This window comes from Callithrix jacchus, chromosome 8 (assembly GCF_049354715.1).
Source record: "Callithrix jacchus isolate 240 chromosome 8, calJac240_pri, whole genome shotgun sequence".
NCBI classification, from domain to species: domain Eukaryota; kingdom Metazoa; phylum Chordata; class Mammalia; order Primates; family Cebidae; genus Callithrix; species Callithrix jacchus.
Window position 1 is genome coordinate 48,629,781 of NC_133509.1, and position 16,205 is coordinate 48,645,985.

Genomic DNA, 16,205 nt, shown 5'->3' on the forward strand with positions numbered 1-16,205 from the left:
ATAGAAGATATTATCAATGGTCTAATGCAACCATATTACCACTTCGAGTGTTCTCCAACTGGCTGTGGGAAAAAAGTTAGAAATTTGAAGCAAAGAGAAGATGTGAATGCCACTGGTGGCTTTGAAGATGAGAGTGGCCAATGCAGGGAGCAGAGACCAGCCTTTAGGAGCTGTGAGCACCTCCCCACTGAGAGCAAGGAAAGCAGGTCCTCAGTCCTACCAATCATAAGGACCTCAACTCTGCCAACAACTTGAATGAGCTTGTAAGTGAATTCTTCCCCAGAGCCCAGCCTTGAGTTCAACCTCCTGAGACCCTATCTTGAGAAACCAGTAGTGACTCTCTAGACTTTTGATTTACAGACTGTGAGATAGTCAATGGGTGTTATTTTAAGATGCTAGGTCTGTGGTAGTTTGTTATGCAGTAATAGAATATGAATGTAAGGCCAGGTGTGGTGGCTCGCACTTGCAATCCCAGAACTTTGGGAGCCCAAAATGGGCAGATCACTTGAGGTCAGGTTTTCAAGACCAGCTTGGGGAACCTGGCAAAACCTTGTCTCCTCAAAACAACAACAACAACAAAAACAAGTAGCCAGGTGTGGTGGTAGTCTGTAGTCTACCTGTAGTCTCAGTCTCAGCTACTGGGGAGGCTGAGGTGGGAGGATCACTTGAGGCCAAGAGGTCAAGGCTGCAGTGAGCCTAGATTGTGCCGCTGCACTCTAACCTGGACAACAAAGTGAGACCCTGTGTCAAAAAAAGACTGGAAGAAAGAAGAAAGAAACAAAGAAAGAAGGAAAGAAACAGAGAGGGTATAGCTCATTTCTAGAGTTTTAGTACAGCCTATAGTTGCACTGTACAATTTGCAGTGTCATGAAAAAAAGTTTATGAGGAGGTTTTATTTTATTTTTTTTGAGGCAGATTCTTCCTCTGTCACCCAGGCTGGAGTGCAGTAATGTGATCATGGCTCACTGCAGCTTCAATTTCCTGGGTTCAAGTGCTCCTCCCACCTCTCAGCCTCTCAAGTAGCTGGGACCACAGGCACGAGCCACCATACCTGGCTAACACGAGCCACCTTTCCTGTTGTTAGATGGTGTTTAGCCATATTGCCCAGGCTGGTCTTGAGCTCCCGGGCTCAAGTGATCCTCCTGCCCCAGCCTTCCATAGTTCTGGAATGACAGGAGTGAGCCACCACGCCCAGCCTTAGCTTAATAGTTAAAATTTCCCTTTGGACTTCTGTTTGTTGGAGACAATCTGTGTCAGACACTGTTGGTTGACTGTTCCTTGCTAAAGGGAAGCTAATTTTTTCCTTCAGCGCATATCCTTGGATTCCATGGAAGGTATGCCCAAAGCTAGAAGTGAACAGGCTTATGATCCAATTTTGGCCAATGAAATTTAAGTAAAAGTCTGTTGAGGGGCTTTGGGAAAGATTTTACTTGTTGATATAAGAGACAGGAGCTGAGAAGAAATGCTCGGGGTAACACTGCCACCTGCTTCCTCTTTTCCAAGGTGATGTGATCATGTGCTGCAGCCATCTTGTGACCATGAGTAGGAGACAACAAGAATCATGGAGAAGCTGATTTAGGGCCTTGATGCCTTGGAACCAGTGCTGCTACTCACACCTAGATTCCTGTTAGAGAAAAATATTTTTATTTGTTTCAACTGTAGTTCCTTCAGTTTTAATGGTTTATAGCTGAAAGCATATCTAACTGATAAAGAATTTGGGTCCTAGAAGTGGAATATTACAAGAAACACACTTTGAGATAGATCAGAGTGGAGGTTGAGGACTTAACTCTCAGGCAGGAAACCTTTGGTATAGCAAAATATGTAAGCAACCATTGGCCTGACGTATCTTACAGAGCAGACCACAGGTTGACTGAGGTTGTAGTGGCAGGGGAAATGAAAGGAAAAATTCAGGATGTTGCTGTGTGTTGGGTTATTTTAGTGGCTCTTAACAAAAAAGTCCTACTATGAGAGGCAAACTTAAGTTAGATAGGTAAACTCTAATCAGAGAGGGAATGAAGTATGACTGCGTAGAAAGATGCTTTCTAACTGTGACCTGCAGTCTAAATGAAAAGAATTCCATACTTTGTAGGGTTGGAGAAGGTGTCTTTGATATTTCAAGTTAAAAGAAGCAGAGTTGGGAAAGTGGCATCTTTAAGACTGATAAAACTGGAGATTTTTCACACAAAAACCTGATTGTATGAGGTAAATATCAGAGGATTTAGAAGAGCATAGGATCAAGCTGCAGAGAGACAAGGATTCTTAGCCTCAAAGACTGTCTAGACAAGATCTTTAGCTGTGATTACTAATGCAAGGAATTGACCAGACACAAATAGACAGAATCTACTAGGTTTTTGAGAGGACCTTTATTGCTGAAGATACTCCAAGCCTCGCCAACAACCGCATATAATTATTGAACCCCAAAGGCAATCTCTAGGTATCTGAATTTGTACGAACATGCAGAAGTTGCTAACATTTGAGAACTTTGTCCTGAATGCTCACTTCAGAAACAGGCATTAAAAGTAATGATTAAAGAATGTCATGCTAGAGGGAAGAACCAGAGGCTAAGGAAGAAAAGTTGGGAGATTTTCATCAAGAATAGAACTAGGAATTGTCAGATTGGCTAATCAAAGTCTTTCCCCATTGAGAGGGCAGGCATTTCTCACTATGCCTTTCTAACAGGATGAGGATTATGCTAGCAAATACTGAAGATTTAGTCTTTTCCAACTGTTGTATATTAGATGTGTTGGAAGCAGGAAATCTGATTTTTTGGAGAAAATTTCCAGGCCTAAAAGAACCTATCTCTGCACCAAATGAAGAGTGTGGAACATTCCTAGAGATACTAGATTAAATGTGAATGTAGTAGTTAGAGGAATGTCACAGTTTTCCTCCCTTGGGGAGAAGGGTGAGTACACCTAAAAACTGCATGTGTAGGAAGGATGTTTGTGGATATCAGATTGCCAAAGGACTGGACTGTGGCACACACTAGGAGTTGGCCACCTAAAAGCACTGGTTACTCAAATTTCTTCCATATTAACGATCCTAGTCATACACCTTCACACTCCCTGATCCTCACCTGAGCACTTTTTGGACAGAATTCCCTTGATTTCAGTAACAGTGAACTTAATCATAAAATGTGGTTTGGGCATGTGATCCAAATCTGACCAATAATACAAAAGAAGATGCCTTCTAGAAGTTTCTGAAGGTAAATGGTCCCACTTTTGACACGTTATTAAGTTGCTAAACTTACAACAGCAATTACATAAGTCTAAATTTGTTATGTGACATGCAATAAATCCTTGTTTATTTAAGTCACATTTTTATTTTTATTTCTTGTAGGCAAATATTTCTGTTACAATTATAAATTTGCATTTTTGTCATTATGTAAATCAGGGAGTTGCCAAATTATAGTGTGTGGGTCCAATCCAGTCCACTGCCTGTTTTTGTAAACAGATTTATTATAGCCACTCCCATTCATCTATATAGTTGATGGCTGCTTTCACACGTCCGCAGCAAGTTGAGTAGTTGCAACAGAAACCACATGGCCTGCAGAACCTAAACAAATTCCATCAGACCCATTATAGAAAAAATTTGCTAACTCCTGCTCTAAAGAGTCTTGTGGAAATCAGTTTAAGTGGGATAAACTATTAGTTTTTTAAATAATATTTTAGTACAGCCTTTCCCAAACTAGCCAAGAATATGAATCAGCTGTAACCTTTGTCGTACTTACAAATTGTAAGGTCCTGACCTAAGTCCACTGAATCAAAATAGTCAGTGGAAAAACCTGGGAATCTGCATTATTGACAGTTTCCCCACAAGAATATTTTGACCAGGCAAGTCTGAAAAACGCTGTTACAAATTGGTGTCATGAGCAGCTGTTTATCTGGTCCACCATTGAATTTATAACAAGCTACTGCCTGTGGTTCACTGAGTCTCAGTATGATCAGGATACGGAATAAGATTCCTTCAGATCACAAGAGGCTTGCTTATGAAATGAAATACAGTGAATTGGAAGATTTTGATGTAAAAAAAGTTGCACCAGCTCTGGAAATGAGAACCCCTAATTAATTATTTGATCCTGGGCAAGTTTTTCTCTAGTACCTAAGATTCTCAACTGTAAAAACCTCAATAGTAAGGAATGTCTCCAAGTTGCCCTTTGGGAAATATGAATGTCAGACTCAGAAACTAGGAAGCACCTAAGGAAGAAAAACAAATATAGTTTATCTGTTTCTTGAAATTCTTATCTTCTTGATCAGGGTTCAATCCTGGCTGAACATTAGACTCATCTTAAAGCTTTGAAAACACCGGTGCTGTAGGTCTCACCCGGAGAGTCTGATTTCATTAACCGGGAGGAGAGCCTAGCCATTGGAATAAAAGCTTTCAGGTGATTCAGCGTCTTCAGTCAGATGGAGAATCTGGATGGTAATGGATTTTTTTTTCTATTTCCTAGTTAAGGGTTATATGTACATACTAGTTTCACCATTTGTGAAACACAATAAATAGGAGAAAACAAGGTCAGTAATTCTCAAATACTGGTGAGTCAGGAAGGCTGCCAAAAATTATGAGGAGAACCTGTTAAAAAAATTAACTCTGTAGGCTCCACCATTAGATTCTGCTATAGCAGCTCTAGGGCCGGGAAAACTATTTTTTAATTCCTCAGCTCCTCGTAACATGCAACTGGTTTGGGAACCATCAGACCCAGTGATCTCTGACACTTCTTCCAACGTGTCCAATGTGAGGTCCTGTGTTTAGTTATATAACAGTGAAGCCACAATTTTAAGAATATTTTAAACAGGCAATTTGTACTTCAAGATTAAGATATCATAAAAGGGATGTTATCTACCAATAGGAAAGGGCCTCCATCAGGTTCTAGTTGACAAAAATTTGCTTACCTGTTTTACCCTCTCAGAAAGAGCCATAATGATGTATCCTCACAGTTTAATTATTTGCCCTTGGGAGTACTTGAAAAGGTTCTTTCTTTGGCCTCTTTATTTGCAACTGTAAGGTCTAGTTGAAAAGAACTAAAATACTTCTCTCAAATGAGTTAGATGTAGTTTCTCAAACTGTATATTATACACAGCAAATTCCAAGTGAAATGAAGTATGGCCACAGTCTGGTCTTGTATTTACTATTAATCCCTTTAAATTCTGGTGTTAATAATTCCCTACATTCATTCATTCTTTTGCTCATTTTTTTCATTCACTCAACAATGAATTTAAAGTTCCAAGTATGAGCCAGGAACTGCTCTAGGCCCTGGAGATACAGCAGCAAACATGAGTCTCCTTCCTTTCAAAGCTTACATTCTACTTGGGGCAGTTGGTAATAAATAACTAAAGTATTACGTGGTGTTACTTGTTAAGAAACACAACAATGAAAGACGTAGAAAGGGAGCTGGAGGACAGGGTTATTTTATATAGGTAATTATGGAATGCTGCTCTTTTATGGTAATATGTTAGCAGAGACCTGAAGAAAGGTAGAGAAACGTCATGGTGATACCTGGGGAAAGAGTATTTATATGGAGGAAACAGCCAGTGCAAAAGTCCTGTGGCAGGAACGTACTGGGTGTGATCTAGGAACAGCAAGTGGGTACAGTGGCTTGCATGGAGTGAGTAAGGGTGGAATGTTGGAAAATGGGCAGAGAGAAGCAGGCTTTCATCATGGGGATGGGGCTTGACAGGCCAACTTTAAAGGCTTTGTATTTAACTCTTAGAATCAAGGGTGGATCCAGGATTCCTAGTGTTTGAAGCTTATAATCCTGAGACTTTCTATAAGTAAAAGAATACAAAATTAGCTACAAATCTAAATACTTATTTGGAATAAAAAAATCACAATAATATTAGTTTCGAAAGATACTACACATACCACAACATCCAGAAAACCCCAAACCATAATAATTTTACTAACGGATTGTGACGCCTCTCTGTATTACTTTTTCTTTCTAAAGGTATAAACAAAGCTAGTTGCATTACTTTTTTCCCTCTTCATAGTTTACACTAAAATATCTTCGATTATTCATATTATTTTCTAATACTTTCTATAGGAAGAACTGAAGATAATTCAGTCTTTCCTCTAGCTTGTTTGGTCAAAATTTACCTTTTCATTATTGATTTCATAGAAAAAAATTTTCTTGAATTTTATAACTCATTATTGCTAATGCTATATATGGTTTTTAGAATTGTTGTCCAAGCCTGTAATCCCAGCACTTTGGGAGGCCGAGGCGGGTGGATCACGAGGTCAGGAGATCGAGACCATACTGGTCAACATGATGAAACCCCGTCTCTACTAAAAATACAAAAAATTAGCTGGGCATGGTGGCGCGTGCCTGTAATCCCAGCTACTCGGGAGGCTGAGGCAGGAGAATTGCCTGAACCCAGGAGGCGGAGGTTGCGGTGAGCCGAGATCGTGCCATTGCACTCCAGCCTGGGTAACAAGAGCGAAGCCTCCGTCTCAAAAAAAAAAAAAAAAAAAAAAAGAATTGTTGTCAATTTGAGAAAACTTTTTTCAATTTTCTTTCTTTCTATGACCATACGATTTGTAAGCATTTCCTGTGTACCAGCTTCTGGCTGCATATATTTCAAACCCTTCTTCTCCTCTACTAGCCACATATTTCTGGTATGATGAAGACAAGTTTCTATCTTATAACCTCAGGCTCTGAACTTTAATGTCACACTGTAAATTGGTACAGAGGATGGTAGAAGTATTCCTGGAAGCCATTCCAACAGCAGGAACATTTTTACATGGAAATAACTGTGAACCACAATAATACATCCTGCTAACCCACACTAGATGCTTCTGTAATTCAACTTCTCCTTCCCTGGACCCCAAAGTGTCTGTGTCTATTCTGATACCACTTCACTTGAAGAGAAATGTGAAAGAGCGAAATAAGAAATAGAGAGCTGTGGTTAAAATATCTCATGTTTTCAAAATTTTTAAAAAAATAAACACATGAGCACATTGCCACAGCCCCTTTCAGGGCCTTGGAAGAGCCCTGTGCAACAAGGGGCCCTGAATCTGCAAATTTTTTAGCTTCAGGAACAATCAACTTCTGGTGGAATGTGAAGTCAGTGAAGGGTTCTGAGCAAAGTATTAACATGACCTAATTTCTGTTGTAAAAGGATAATTTTGGTCTGGAGAGTAGAATATAGGGGAACAAGCCTGGAAGCAGAGAGTTCAGTCAGAAGCCTGAAGTTTAGAAGCAGAAATGCAGACAAAATTCTTTCTGTGTGTTCTAGGAAAGCGGATTCAATTACTCATTAAGCTATTGATGTGTTTCCTAACAATTCATGCCTGCCTGTGTCAGATTTGTTTCCTTTCTTAGCTATTGAGTTAGCAATTGTAGAGCATTCGCTTGATCTTTTCTCTTCTCAATGTCTTTACAGTTCAAGTTTTATCAACAATATTATTGTTATCATAGCAGTTTCTCTTCCTATTTGCTCTGCCTAGATGCCTACGGTGCTGGGTGAATGATAGGCCTTTACCTACACAATTTCAGTTCACAGTATCAGAGCAATCTGTGTCAGGATTGAGAACTTTCCAGGAGAACTCTTGCCTATTGTTTAGAAACCCTTTAGAACCTGGCAAACCTGATCCAATAATATCACTTCACATCATTGGATATCCCTGTGCCTGATGAAGAACTATCCAACTCACATCCTCAAGGCTTTTAGAGTTTAATAAGTTTATTACATTTTGGCGGAAGTTAATTTTACATTGTGTTGCATTAGAACATGGATTGGCAAACCTGTTTTGTAAAGGGCCATTCAGAATATATTTTAGACTTTGTACATCATATGGTGTCTGTCACAACTACTTAACAATACTATTATTGCACTAAAGCAATTGTAGACAATTATGAAAACAAATGAGAGCATGGCTGTATTCAGTATACTTTTATTTACATAAACAGGCCTCAGGGCTGGATTTGGCCTGAGGGTTGCAGTTTGCTGACTCCTACTTCAGAACTTTCCTCTAGCTGTTTCATGTTATGTGTCCCAAATCTCACATCACCCCATGAGTCTGGAGTTTTCATCTTTAAAATGAGGACCCTAATATATGTCCTGTCTACTACATAGCATCATTATAAAAGTCCAATGAGATATTAGTTATAGAAGTCTGCCGAAATTTTAAAGTGGCCTATGTCTATGTATTTCTTTCTCTTCCCTACCACTCTACAGCACATTTCCTTGCCTCCCACTCCACCTAAAACACATATATAGACATTCAATCATAGAGGAAAATTATAGCTTGTTATCTTATTCTTACTCCTGAGCTTTATGGTGAATGCTGGCTTCCCCAAATGTCACCAAACTACCTGTAATGGCGCAAAGCTGAATTTGTTCTTACCATGGTATATCTAAATTATGGTCTCTCTTACCATGGTAAGAACAAATTAACAGCCTCGAAAGAGGGAAGGCAAAGTCAGAAAATTTATCAAACGTTTGGAGACTCACCTAGATGAAGGTGGATCTTTCAGTGCAGGGTTTGGTTAAAGTTGGATGTGGATTGTAACAGGTTAGGATTAATGGACACAACGAGGTGAGGATTCTCAGGAGGGGCTCGAAGAGTCTTGGGTATACACTATTATTTAATGCTTTCTAATGAAGAATTGATTGGTATTTCAGGAAGTTGCTGGAATAAAAAATAAATTCATTTGTAACTTTTATTTTTAAGAGAAAATTTCCTGGAATAGTAAACTTATATTTATGAACACATTGAAGTAGTAAAGTCATGTTAATATAGTCAGTAAGCTGTGTGAATGTAGATGATTTTGATTGTGTCTTATAAAGAATATTGGAGACATTCTTTGAGAAAGAGACAAGGAAAGGTAGATAGGATTGCAGGTTTTACTTAGAAAAAAAGCAGAGAATAACTAGTAGAAGAGAAGTCAATGCTATAGAGAAGAGGGGAAGAGAGGTCCAGGATGTAAAGGGTTCCTCAGCCAAAGTTTAAGGGAAACTTTGAAACAGATGAGAAACTTTGGGGGACTAGAAGCTAGGATATAAGTTATGTCAAGAATGTCAACAATCAGAAAAGAGAATACCAAAAATCATCAAATATAAATTGTTTTCAATTAGTTGTTCAGGCTGAATAGTTTTATTTTTTCTGTGCAAATACGTATGAAGACTGAAAAATATGTGTGCCTGTTTATGAGGAGATTACTTTTCTGTTAAAAGAATAGATTTTCTTGGTATAAAATTTTAAATATGTATGTAAATAACTAGAAGAAAGAAAGATAACTCTTAATTGGAAGGTGAAACTCCAACAAAAGTGAACATTAGTCATCAAAAGTCCAGAGAAATAAGAAAACTGACCTTCATTAAAGGTAAATAATAATTTCTTGGTGAAGGAGGAGTAGAGTGCAAAGAGTGACAGAAGAGAAGGGAGAGGATAAATTAGGAGCATGTTGGAAGGCTGCTGGCTGCTTTGCGGGAGATTGTCAAAGGCCATTGCATTTTTAGGTAGCAAAATGTTGATCTTAAATCTTAATTTTCTTTTAATTGCTGTGATATTGCAGAGTTTAGGCCAACTACAAAGTAAAAGGTATAGTACCCAGGAGTGTCCTCACTTTTGATACCAGCTAAAAGTTCAAGAGGTTTCCAAAACCGTCCTCAGGTTTGATAATTTGCTAGCATGACTCACAGAACCCACTGAAAGCTATTCTACCCATAGTTACAGTTAATTACAAGGAAGGGGTACAGATTAAATCGGCCAAGGGAAGAACACATATGGCAGAATCTAGGAGAAGTAACAGATGTGGAGCTTCTGTTGTTTTCTGCCCGTGAAGACAGGACATATCACTCTGCAGGCACTGATGTGTGACAGTACCCTTGGAGAATTGCCAACCAGAGAAGCCCATCTGAGCCTCAGTGAGCAGAGTTATTATTGGGACTCTATTTTGCAGACATGACTGGATAATTGCATACATATTTGATGTCGGTCTCCAGGTTGATTGTTACTGTGTTACCCAGAGGCCCCACTTTATGTCACATTGTTGATCTGTTGCCAGTCCTTATCCTAGGACTATGTGGTTGTGGTCACCCCTTACCTTAAATCCCATTGTTAGACTATCCAGTATGACCTAAGGTCACCGGGCAAACAAACACCCTCCCATCAGCAGGGCCCAGGGCATAGGCCAGATCTTTTCTTTGAGAAAAGCCAAATTCTTTGTTATACAGATAGAAATCCCTTTTATGACCCCTCCTTCAATGAAGACTTCTTCATACATATGAAGAAAAAATTATTCATAATCCCATCAATTTGACTGAAACACTCTGATATGGTTTGGATTTGTGTTCCCACCCAAATCTCATATCAAATTATAATCCCCATGTTGGAGGAGGGGCGTGATGGGAGGTGATTAGATCATGGGGGTGGATTTTCCTCTTGCTGTTATGATGATAGTGAGTGAATTCTCACGAGATCTGGTTGTTTAAAAGTGTATAGCACCTCCCGCTTCCCTCTTTTCCTCCTGCTCCACCCATGTAAGATGGCCTTCTTCCCTTTCACATTCCACCATGACTGTAAGTTTCCTGAAGCCTCCCCAGCCATGCTTCCTGTACAGCCTGAGGAACTGTGAGTCAATTAAACCTCTGTTCTTCAATAAATTACCCAGTCTCGTGTAGTCCTTTATAGCAATGCAAGATCAGATTAATATACACTTTAAATATTTTGGCATAGATTCTCCTCTATATAGCTTAGTTTAGGCATAAAAATGTTAACTCATTTTTTCTTTATTGCTCTGCAACTTATTAATTAAATGGTTAGCTATTAACAGGAGTTAGAAAACTAATCAGGCAAATACAGTTATCAAATGGGAGAGTTAGATGAGACCTTAGACTTCATCTAGTCTTTTGGAAAGGTGAAGTGATTTGTTCAAGACCAGTGGAGTCAATGAGACAGAGCTGAATCAAAATTTCAGGGTCAGTGACTTTTGCCATACAACAAAGGGATGCTCAAGAGACCTTCTTTTGGAACCAAAGAATGTTACTGAAACTTTTGAAAATAGGGTTGCTTTGTTGATAAATGGCAAGAAAACCCTAATGCCTTTTTGACTGATTTGATTTTGCCCCAGAATTTAGAATGTTTTCCAGATTCATATGTTAAAGTTTGTCAAGAAGACAGCTACTCAACTGCCTGCATATTTTTCTGATTAGCTGAGTTACATATGCTGCTGAAATAGTCAACTGGATTTCATGTTGTTGATAGAAGCAGCATGGGATCTAAAATTAAACACTATCTGTACCTCTCTAGCTCTTTGGAAAATTTCCCCTTCCATTTGCTGTTTCCTTGTCCTTCTTAGAAAGCTATTAAATTTTATGTTTTTTAGATTCAAACCTGGAATTTAGTTTTTAGCTGTTTTCTTGTCCCCCATCTCCAAAATTTCTAAACACTTAATTGAGTTCTTTTTATGTGGGTATGTGGGTATGGTTGGAGTTTGTTAATTAATAAAAAATGGTTTTAAAAAGGGCCAGGACTTACTCTTCTGTCACACAAGCCTGTGAGTTGGGAGGGGTAATAAGCCGATGCACTCATTTTCATGAGCCAGAGCAGGACTGTGCACAGACACAATAGGTAAAGGATTGCCAGGTCTCATCTCTCCGGTTGGAGATGACCTGCAGTTCCAAACAATTTTCACTCTATTGCCTAGATTTGCCTTAGCTATGACATGAACAATGAGCAAATCATTTCAGTTAACTAAAGAGCTGTTTTAAAAATGCAAAATGCAAACATCCCTTAGGGGATTTTTTGTACCTTAGAGCACCCTCAGTTTGATTTTGTCTTTTGTATATTTAACTGAAGTCAGCTGCAGTGAAGAGACACAATTCTGATGAAATACACTTGGAACTGGACGTGGGGTCAGGCCTAGTGTAGGACATCACAGGTTTTCAGGAATGCCAGAGAAACTGGAGATCAAGAAGGAGGGTTAGGGAAATGGAGATGAGGGGGCCCTTCATTTTCTTCATTTGGGGTGAGCTTAAAGGGAGCATCGAGATGGAATATTTGCAGAGAGATTGACATGTGTTTTCAACTAGTAAAAGGAAAAATGTTGTAAATATTGGTAAAGTGATAGAAAAGGTTAAAGTGAGACAAATCAGCTATGTACATTGTGTAGTACAAGTCTTAATTTCATTGGTTCTCTAATTGCATAGAAATAGAAACAAAATACAAAGAAACTTCAATAATGGAAATTTTCAATGGGAAATTTTAGGGTACTAGAAATTTCACTTTACCTTATTGGGGTGTTCATTATAGGAATGTGTGTTTTGTCAATAGTTACTGAAATGAACTCTTAAGATATATGTTTTTCTCCATGGAAATTATTCCTAAATACAATTAGTTAACAACAACAGCAATGACAAAGTGGTTGTGTCAGTCAGGATCTTGGCAGGAAATAGATACTCACTCAGTTGGGAAATTTGAAGAGTTTAATAAAAGGCTGGTTTATAAAAGGGTCAGTAGGGTGTAGCTCCCCAGGACAGGAAACCTAAGTTCCTATTAGGGAAAGAAAGAGTCACCAGAATGCAAAGATAGAGAACACTGCATGGAGAAGATCATTTGGCAGAAGCTGGAACCTTTGGTCAGGGATTCACCTAAAGCCCTATGGTGAGAGAACTAGAGGAATAAATATTCTAACCTCAGACTCTTCCTTCCTTCCTTCCTTCCTACCAATTTCCCCCTTAGATGGACTCAGCCTGAAGCCTGAGAGCAAAGAGGCCCTAAGATGTAGTCTATACAGCTCAGCCTGGCAGGGCACAGAGGAGGGTGGAGAAGGATGGAAAGCAGATTGGAGGGACAATCAGATGATATCCAGCAGAATGTTTTCCATCTTCCTGGAATCCAAGTGTGTATGAAAATGTTCTTAAGTAATATAAGTAAGACAAGGTTGTAGTATGTAAAATATTTTACTGAAAGCTTGAGGATAGCAGAGGGGTTTCCAATGAAGCAAAAGCCAGTTGAAAGCCTCACAACAGTGGCGGGCGCAGTGGCTCAAGCCTGTAATCCCAGCACTTTGGGAGGCCGAGGCGGGTGGATCACGAGGTCAAGAGATCGAGACCATCCCGGTCAACATGGTGAAACCCCATCTCTACTCAAAATACAAAAAATTAGCTGGGCATGGTGGCACGTGCCTGTAGTCCCAGCTACTCGGGAGGCTGAGGCAGGAGAATTGCCTGAACCCAGGATGCGGTGAGCCTAGATCGTGCCATTACACTCCAGCCTGGGTAACAAGAGCGAAACTCCATCTCAAAAAAAAAAAAAAAAAAAAAAAAAAAATCCTCACAACAGCTGTCACAGAGCCATTAACCACGCTGCGTGTAGGGAGTTTCTCACCGCCTTCCTCTCTCTTCAGTCCTTAGTCATGTCACGGGGAAAGAGCCAGTCTACCATATTAGTGGCGGTTTTCTTGAACTCTTTCACAAGCCCCAAATCTGACCCACTGAATGATCCCCAGTCAAACCCCTAACAGAGGGGGATTCTTTCCCTTTTTCCCGCCTCTTGTTTTTTCCCCCAGGATGATCAAAATGGTGAGATCCATTTCATCTGGGAAAACCACTGTCTTCACTATAGGTAGTGGTGTAGCCATAGTATATATAGTTCTTATCGGCTGTAGCCAGAATCGTAGTGTCATGAGGTCCAGATGAATTGGACATAAGGAGTCATATCAAGGTTGAGAACTTCAAGACAGCCAGGCAAGACCAGAGCCTAGAAGAAAGGAACAGCCAGGATGGCTATGCTAGAGGTCTTTGGGTAGGTATCCAGGGGCCTTTCAAAAGTTCCACCTTTTGAAGACCTTGGATTGAACTCCACTTGCCTGCTGTGCAGCCATGGGTAAGTGACTTAATTACTGTAAGCTATAATTTGTCTCCCTCCCCTCCCTTAATTACTCCCCTCCCCTCCCATCCTTTCCCTCCTTCCCTTCCCTCCCCTCCCCTCCCCTCCCCTCCCCTCCCCTCCCCTCCCCTCCCCTTTCCTTCCCTTCCCTTCCCTTCCCTTCCTTCTCTCTTCTTTAAAAATACAGATGTGAAATGTACATGAAAACACTTTGTAAAACTGTGTGGTCCAAATAAACATAAGCTCTTCCTTTCTAGTAATTGTCCATCTTTTTCTGTTGTCACAACATTCATATGTATAATGCAGTGTCATGCAATAATTTCCAAGGGCAAAGCAAGGACTGGAGATTTGGGAATATGTGCCTAGAGATATATCGTAACTGGGGACTTGGTTAATTGAAAAGCTTCTCATAGAGATTTTAATGAGGCTACTCTCCATATCACCCTCAGCTGGGTCATATGGAGTTGAGAGCTGCTTTTGAGACAGAGGTTACAAACTTGTGTGGGTTGAAAGGTCCAGAAGATACATCTTGTTTGGCTTTCATAGAATTATAAAGTTGCTGAATCAGTTGTCAAAATTTTAAAATAAGGAGATGTCACACATACAAAAACCTAATCATATTTCTGCCTTCTCTTGTAATACAGAATCTGTGGCAAAACCAAGTCTAGATTCTTGAATACCAAAATTCTACTGGAACTAAATAGTGGCTGTCCCTTTAGATGCAGCATGAATCCTCCAGCTGGTATCAAGTATTTGTTTCATGTGCCCTCTTGGTAATTGGGTTTGCCATCCTTGGTGTACACTGTCATGGAATTATTGATACTGACACTGACGGGGACCTCAGACTGTCGAGGCCCTGACTTTGCTTTTAGTCAGGTCAGGATGTAGTTTCTCTATTTAACAGAAAAAGCCTCCTGGCTCAAATGATCTGCCTACACTCACCCTGGTGGGGGTGAATGGGGGCAAGCAGGCAGTAGAAGAAATGGATCAGACGGAGGTCAGTTTTGTCCCAATGAAGGGCTTTTCCTACACTGCATGCTTGCTCTCACCAGCAGATTATAATTTCTGAAGTCCATTGGTGGATCCATCGTGAAGAAAGGTAATCCTTAGGTGAGAGAGGCTCCTAGAATCTCCCTGCAAAATTCCACCGGTGGAACACACGCCAGTGCTCCCATAGATGACCTTGAACCTGGACACCCAGCCCTGATCATCAAATGCCAGGCTCACAGGAAAGACTGTGAGCTGGGAGCCGCCAGCATCCTTGACCCCCTGGCAGGGATCCCAGGCTGAAGAAACCCTCTGTGTTTTGTTGTGGGATGGGGAAGAAAGATAAGGCTGGGGAAGGAGGGAAGAAAAACAGGGTTAGAGAGAATACCTTTTTTCTTTTCATCCAGAAGTTGAGTTTTTGTGTTTCTGTGCCACTGCAGCCATATGCATGCAGTGAGATGTTCATTTTCTTTCTTGTTTTCCAGTTGTGGGATTGGCTGCCGGAGGAAGTAGTGACAAAGGAAGTGGGAGAACAAACAATTTTGTAAGCAGCCAGCCTGAGAGGAACCATAAAGCAGAACTGGAGACAGGGTGTTGGGCTCAAGATTCTCTGAGACTGTTGCACACGGGCATCCCTGAAGCTGGGGCCTCAGAGGAGAAGCAGGAATGTGGGGGAATTTTAGAGCTAGAGGGGGATGCAGTGATCACTTCAGAGAGATGTGTCGAGCTGTGCTTTGTGATTGCAACTGACAGGCTTTGGTAGATGCCTTCTCTGGGCTCAGCTTTCCCGCTGCTCCTCCTCTCCCATCCTCCTACTGTGTCAAACACTGGGACAAAAGTCATTGTCCAGTGAGGAGATAGTCTGCACCAGGAAAATGTCTTTGTTTAGTGGGGGAGGTTAAAAATAAGATTAGGATATATGACTATGAAGAGGACCCCATAATGTGAATATTTCAGAAATATTTGGTTTTATCCTTGGTCGTATCTTTAGGAATTTTGAAAACATCGTAGCACCTGAAGGTTGTTAAAATTCCTGGTGATTGTTTAGTGGAATCTAAAAAGAATCCTATTTCACTTCACATTGTTTTCTGAGGACTAGCCAGCAGTGAAAGGAGACTTTGCGTACACTCAAAGGATGGTGCCAAAAGAGCTTGAGCTCGATTGAGAACGGTCACTGCACAGATAGTATCTGGGGATGTGGTCGGAGAAACCCCCTTTGCCACAGATTTCTTAGAAATTGGGTCAAAACATGTAAGAGGTGGCTGAGGTGCAGCTTTGCTCAAGACAAGGGACAGAATGGCATACCCTTTTATTTTTCGCCAAAAGGCTAAGAAGATGGATGAAGTCCCTGGTTTAGATGACTGCTGGGAGCCATGAAGCAGTGGGACCTT